Source organism: Bidens hawaiensis, unplaced genomic scaffold (genome assembly GCF_021521415.1).
Source record: "Bidens hawaiensis isolate Kalapana, Puna unplaced genomic scaffold, B.hawaiensis_p1.1 tig00006906_1, whole genome shotgun sequence".
In the NCBI taxonomy this organism is placed as follows: domain Eukaryota; kingdom Viridiplantae; phylum Streptophyta; class Magnoliopsida; order Asterales; family Asteraceae; genus Bidens; species Bidens hawaiensis.
This window is the reverse complement of record NW_027491472.1, coordinates 718,970-725,484: the sequence shown is the minus strand read 5'-3', so window position 1 is coordinate 725,484 and position 6,515 is coordinate 718,970. Positions and strand designations below refer to the sequence as shown.

At 34.9% G+C, this 6,515-nt stretch overlaps 1 pseudogene; it reads right to left on the bottom strand.

Annotated features, from left to right (window-relative positions):
• Window positions 1–3,758: 3,758 nt before the first annotated feature.
• On the bottom strand, window positions 3,759–4,719 carry LOC143633780 (serine/threonine-protein kinase-like protein At5g23170 pseudogene; annotated as a pseudogene).
• Window positions 4,720–6,515: the final 1,796 nt, after the last annotated feature.

Genomic DNA, 6,515 nt, shown 5'->3' with positions numbered 1-6,515 from the left:
TTGGTGAGACACATGACCCGCGAAAATTATTGTTTGATTATGAAAGAGTTTCACAAATAAATGAGATGTTATAACCCATTTAAAGACTATATGGGTTTGGTAAGACCCATATCCACTATTTCGGGTCAAATGCATGAGAAGTCTCCACTTAGAAATCAAGCAATCTGGTGGCTCTAGAGAATGGGGGGACAACCTGAGAACGACACATAGGATTTAATAGTAGGCAATTATATAGATAGCTAGATATTAAAAAGAGGATTCACTTTTTCACACAATTTAACTATTCAATCTACTATTTAATTTTAATGTTTTATTAATTATTAATCTAAAAACTATATTTTTAAACACTAAACTTAGATAAGTGTCGGTTTTACATGTTTTGTTTGTCGGGTTAAATGATATTCTTAAACTTTGCTTTCATATTTTTTAAAGTTCGTCATCACAATGAAATGAGCGAAATTTTTGTCATGATTTGAAAATATCCCATCGCTTGGTTTTATATTCACATTTCAACGTTTGATACTTACCCTTAAAATTTGTTTTGCCTTACAATTTATGCTTAAGAATTTGTGTTGATATCGTTGATGCTAGTTGAATATGTATTGGTTTGCAGCTATAACGTGTCGATTTTTTTGGTTATACGTATGATGATTTGTTGTTTTTTGGCATTGAAAGGTTTATTTATTTTGTTTTGTTTTGTTTTGTTTCGTTGTCGTAACTTGATACAAACTAACTTTGTGTCGACTTGCAGCGAGTTTATGGTTTAATGTTTTTACTTATCTGTTTTGTTCGATTTAACAGTCCCGTCGCGAAGCACGGGGTCTTTAATCTTAATTTAAATTTAAAAAAGGTTGGCCACATGCCAAAGTATGCAATTCTTTTTTACCAAATACAAAAAAGCAAAACATATTTCCCCATGCTTATGTTTTTAATAGAGTTAGCAAATGTGTTGGGTGGAGTCGAGCTAGTTGTATTTTAAATCCATATTTAATGATTTCCACATTGATGCAATTTACGCATGATTATTTTAACTTGATAGTGGATATACATTATAAATTTACTTAAAATTAACAACACTTGTTGACCGAAACAAGTGTGTCATTAGGTCTCTTCTAAGGGACGAGCATGACACAAGGCATGTGATGGTGAACTCCAACTTGACTCCGCATCCATATGCTTCAAGTGTCCACCTCTTGTTGTGATCTTTTCTCTTTATTTAGGCTTTCATTTGGGCTCCAACTTTTAGCTTCTTGCTTCCTTGGGCCTCTTTGGTCTTGGACCATTGGGTTAAAATCCCATAGTGGACTATTAGGTCCATTAAGGCCCAAAACCAAAATGGTATTGTAGTTGCATCTTCTTTTACGAAATATATCCTAATACATTTTTCTAGCAAAAGGAATACAACTATTCTACTTATTATTACAAACCAATTTGAAATAAATAAATAATTACAAACCCGAATAAAAGAATATTACAACCAAATTAAATAAACCACAACACATCACACAACATACACAAAGTCATGGCTAAGTTATGAACATCCAAACAATCAGTTCAACATTTGACCAAAATGGTTCCCCTTTAACCCTTTGAGTTCTCGGCCATAACCGAAAATGAGAGTTTTCGGCCAAGGCCCCGAGAACATGGAGTTCTCGGCCAACCGAGAACCATGGTTCTCAACCATGAGTTCTCTACCAACCGAGAACCGGGTCTTGTGGTGTTTTCGACCAGACCAAGAACTATGGTTTCCAACCAAAAGTTCTCGGCCAGAGCTGAAAATCAGATTTTGTCCAAATAAAATTTTATCATTCAAATGATTTAATTTTTTCAGATTTCCACATGCATGTGTGGTACAATCTTGAAAAACCAAGGGGTAACCAATAGCCTAAACGTTTCGGCCAATATGATAAAAATACCATAAAACCCGAATACTTTAGATCCCTTTTGAAGCATGTAATCGTATAAGCTGCTCTTGATGCCATTGTTGGGTTTTCACAAGATTATCGAGAACATATAAACCCATTTATATGCAAAAACGCAGCGGAAATAATGGTTTAAATCTTGCTAATCAAATGTATATAAAACCCGCTTTATATCAAAACCCAATTTCATGATCCATATACGAATTACCATGCTATTAAATACAACCATAGGGTGTTTTAAAACATACCTTCAAGTCTTAGAAACGCCGAAGGGGATGAATGGTTTGAATGACGAATCTTCAATGTAGAAGATCCTCAAGCTTGTATACCCTCTAAACTTTTCAACAAACACCTTGCTAGATCTCTTTGTTCTTCTTCTTTGTTTGGCCGAAAATAGGAAGAGAGAAATAGAGAGTTTCTTGTGTGTGTGTGAGAGAATCTTGTTGTGTTGGTTTAAAAAAAATACACCAACCAAAGGCTTTGCATGTTATTTAAAGAAAACAAAAGAGGAGAGAGAAGAGGGAAGAGGGGTCGGCCGCATGGCTCCCTTCCAAATTCAAACCCAAAATTGTTTTCTTTTATATATTTGCTCATGTTACATAAACAAAATGTAACATAACACAAATCATGTAACATACATGTTATTTAACCAATTTAAATAACATCTCTCAAAGTATAAACTATCCATATAATTTATTACACAAGTGCAAATATTTAGAAAACCAATTTTCCAAATATTATAAGTGTTGATAATTATTAGTTAGATCATATCTAATAATAAATATTGTGGTGTTTGTCTAGCTTGTTATTGAGTATGACCCGACTTGGATCATAACGTACTAGCCACATCAACCCAAATATGTGTCTTGGGCAGATCGATTCCAACACCGCGGACTAAAAAAACACATGTCTAACTCGTAAATCTTGATCGGTTAATTACTTCTGATTACCCCTAATTTCTTCCCCTTGTTGTTCCTATGGCTGGACAAATTTCCAATCTCAACGCGTACAATCTATGCTTCTTAGCATCCCCATGAAAACATATTGTTGCTCATGTGTGCTGCATAAATGATGAACGTCGTTTAATTCGGTCTATGTATATATTATTTTGAATACACACTAATAACACCATAAGTATTGCAAGCTTTCGTGTGATATTCTTTAGACATCCATTGTCGTGCTAAAAGTGCACTTGTGTGTTGTCATACAGCTTTGAGTCTCTTGCATCAAAAGTCGTAAAAGTCGTTTGAAAGTTCCCAAAATTTCACTCCAAATCACCGGTGATTAGTAAAATAAGATCTTTATCCTTTCAAAACTTTCTTTGAAACATCCTGGGGATGAATTTTGGATTGTGGTCGGCGAAGCATGGTGTGCACTTAAAATGTTATTACATATATGCATTTAGTATATGTTTAATCCAAAAAATGGTATTGTATGTACGAATTTATTTCTAGTTAAACGTAACTTAATACTTCATATATACAATCTAAAATGAAACAATTTGCATATGCCTTTCCTACTCCCAAGGGTTATATTGGTTTCCATATGATCTAAATCAAAGTTAGTACTAGTTCGTAGGGTAACTAGCTTGTGCATTCTTCCAAAATTAACATACTTTACGGTTCAAAGAAAAAAAATCACAGTTAGATTGACTCAGATGAGTTAGATTGAGTTGACTCGGTTGATTCAAAACAATGACAACATATTCTTCGTAGTTCAATAAAGCATCACCTACTAAAATACTTGGTAATAACTTCCTTTTGTGACAGCAACATAAGCAACCACTTGTGGTAGCATAAACACAATACCATTGTGTCAATCAACGGTTGTGATCTTTTCATCGGCATTCTAAGTTAATTAGACTTTCTATCATGCCCAGCCATACCAAAAATTTGAATCTTTCCATTTTGGTAACGACCTCCATCATTGATGGACGTGATTCCTCATCCGATGATACACAATGTATCGCTAAAGCTAGCGTGTGTCGTATAGCGCACTTCATGTATCGTGGCATATCGACCCTTCTATCACATATCTCCATGATTTTGTTTTCTTCCATCAAACGTATTGACCATTCCACTACGGAAGCCGGAACCCTAGAAACATCGATAGCTTTTGTGCTACTTACAATTTCTAGCAACACCACCCCAAAACTAAACACGTAGTTTTTAGTGCTTAGCTTACACGGGGTGGTGTAACTAGGATCCAAGTATCCAATAGTACCCGCCGGTAAGCTCACTGAGTCAACTAATTGACTAAGTGAGTCAAAACCGTTGACACACATTGCAAGTCCAAAATCAGCCAACCGAGCATTTGACTTGGTGTCAAACAAAATGTTTTCGGATTTGATATCTCGATGGATGATCAAAGGCTTTGATTCATGAAGGAAACATACTGAACGGGCTATTTGTAAAGCCATTTTGACTCGTCTGCGCCATGATGGTGGAGCCGAACCAGTCGTACCGGTCAAGTGGAGTAAGTCATGAAGCATGCCACCGGACATGTGCTCCATCACAAGGACCATGTGTCCGTTAGAATTACGAAATATTCCAAGCAAGCTTACTATTAACCGATTCGGCGATATGGATGACAAAATATGAGCTTCATTTTCAACCTTGGAAGTCTCTTTTAGTTTGCAAAGCCCTGAGGATGGTGTCTTTATAGCAACAGTTTGACCGTTTTTGAGCGTGGCTTTGTAGATGCACCCATGGCTTCCTTTGCCTATGAGATGAGACTTAGAGAAGTTATGGGTGGCTTCCACAAGTTCTTCATATTTGAATTCTCTCATTGCTCTCATGGTTGTCAAGCCTTAGTGCATTGATAACCTTGAACAGGGAAAGAACATCTTGAAAGACATTCTTATTTGAAATAAGGCTATGTGTAGTGGAGGGGCTACAAATTGGGGCGTTTTGCGTCATGTGGCGCCCAGTCAGTAAAGGGTGAGTTTTTGTTTTTGGGGTGTAATGGTGTAGGGGCTACAATAATATATATATATGTATATATATAACACACACATATTAATATAATAATAATAAAATCAATGTGATGCCAGGCGACAAATTCACCTCGCCACCGCCCCTTTTCGCCCCAAATTCGCCCACGGGGCGGTGTGCACCACAAAAATCGCCCCTTTTCGCCTAAATCGTCGCCCTACTACATTAAGTCTAAGAGACTTGTCAGAACTCACATTAAAAAAATCACTAAATATATAATCTATTAATTAATAACTAATTTGTAACACTTAGACCATCCGTAGTCAAGCTTTATGGGAGGCGTTTTGCCCTATAGCGCCGGGGGCACCCCCCCCCCCCCCCCCGACGTTTTGGGGTTTTTTTTAGCGTTTTGTACATAACGCGGAACATGTGGACGAAAATTTAAAAAAAAAACATTTTTTAGGTGTTTTGAGGCTTTATGACTGCACCCTATTTTTGTAAAAAATCATAACTCTGACCGGGCGCCACCTCTCGCATAACGCCTGGGGATGGGGCTTTATAACTACACATGGTCTTAGGGGCTGTTTGGTTCATTCAGATCTGAATGAGTCAGATCTGAATGAACCTCTGTCCCATTCAGCAACAACAAGTCTGAATGATTCAAACCTAATTTTAACCATTCATATGTTTTGCTGTTTGGAACCAAACAGTTGAAGTCTGAATGAATCAGATGTTTACATTTGAATGGTTCCATTCAGATGTAAACAAACAGCCCCTATGAAGTTGATAGCTCAAAAATAACTATTTAAAAATACCGTTATAATTCAATATACTGAAAACCTAGTTGTTACGAATTTGAGTCAGATTTTTCTGTATATTTTCAGTGATTTTATGATATGCTTACAAAGCATTGCACATATTGAGCCTAAAACCTACACAGAGCACATAATTAATTATTTGTTTTACTTTTACTACTACTAGCAGTAGTAATAGTATTATTTTTCTAAATATTATAAAACTAAAAAAAATACAAAAGTTAAATAAATAGTCGGTTATAAGCCGATAAAAATTTACCGGTAATTAAAAAAAAACAATTATTTCAACGTGTTGTGAATAATAAAAAATAATAATAATGCGATAATAATAATAATGATGATAATAATAATTAAAGATGTAACTTTTAATTATCTTATATGTATTTGAAGACTTAAGTTTAATAATTTAGAGCAAAACAAGATGAAAAATAGAAACGTAAAGTTTTATTCGCTAATTTGGCTTTTTGTTCCTATCTTAATTTAGATTAATTAAACTTTATATAGAAAATATGTTTTATCAGTGAGATTAGGAGTGAGAAATACGAGATTTACAAAAATCACCTAATTTAGTAAATACTTTTAAAATCACCTATTTTGATAAATAGTTTTTTATCATGTAAAATGCATATTCCCTTTATCTTATCTTTTTATATTTTTTATGAAAAGCACAGGCTTTAAAGTTTAAAGCAAGGTTCTTTTTTTCCTTGAGTCAGGCATATGATGCTTTGTGTTTTGTTCCCTTGGTCTACACCTTTTTCCTTGATAGTAGCAGTGGCTGACTCAAAATTCACATATTTCTTTTATTGGTAGTTATATTTTGTTTGTGACATTTATGTAAAGCGTTT